A 997-nucleotide genomic window follows, 5' to 3' on the forward strand; every position below is an offset into this window, starting at 1 on the left:
ATATATATATATGTACGTATGTATGTATGTATGTATGTATGTATGTATGTATGTATGTATGCATGCATGCATCAATCAAATTCACCCTCAAGGCATCGTTCGACCTGGGGCGGTAGTAGAAGTTATTTATCCAAGATACCACACAGTGGAACTGAACCTGATGATTGCAAAGCGAGCTTCTTAATCATGTCATACCTGCGCCTATGGATATTTTGTCAAGAATCGTTGACTTGGAATTACTTCCGAAATGAAATCGCACTTCCGGTTTGAAATAACTCTACAGGCATAGTAATGCTTACAGCCGGAAATGCGAAGATTGACGTGTTATTGGCCTGAGAGATTATCTCTAAATGCTGCTATCGTGTTTTTGTTGGCTTTGGTTGCCGACCAAATCTGTCAAAAATATCTCTTATTCGCAATCCATTGATAAGGAAGAGACATGCAATATTTTCCCCTTTCTTTTGGTGGTAAAGACAGTGGCTAAAACCCAAAAGGCTAAGAACTAAATTTTCATATTTAAGTTTAAGGTGAGAGAAGAATTCTTTCGATCATTTTATGAAAGATGACAGGAGGGTTTATTGGTGGATGAAAGGAGAACCATTCAGTTTCCTGAGAAATCTTTGACTTTGGAGTCGACAGAATGAAATCACTCGGAGAAGAGACTAGTCGGGGTTTGATGTATGTATCCTGTGCTTCCTAAGAAGCCGTCTCTTACCTGTAAGGATCTTATAAATATATATGTATATCGTTGCTCTTTTGCAAAAATGTAAGCCCAAAACGTTGCTTCTTCAGAAAACGAAAAAATAGTTTCATCATTCCAAAGTAAAACCGCTGTACTACACTTTGACAATTATCGATATCTTGGTATCTGAAGCAGCTGGAGATACTATAGTTTGACCAAAAGAAGCGGCTATTGCAAGCAAAAATCAATATTGCAAAAAAACGCATTTTGGCCAAATTTGGACAGATGACAGTTTAACATAATAGAATATATATA

This window comes from Octopus bimaculoides, chromosome 2 (genome assembly GCF_001194135.2).
Source record: "Octopus bimaculoides isolate UCB-OBI-ISO-001 chromosome 2, ASM119413v2, whole genome shotgun sequence".
In the NCBI taxonomy this organism is placed as follows: domain Eukaryota; kingdom Metazoa; phylum Mollusca; class Cephalopoda; order Octopoda; family Octopodidae; genus Octopus; species Octopus bimaculoides.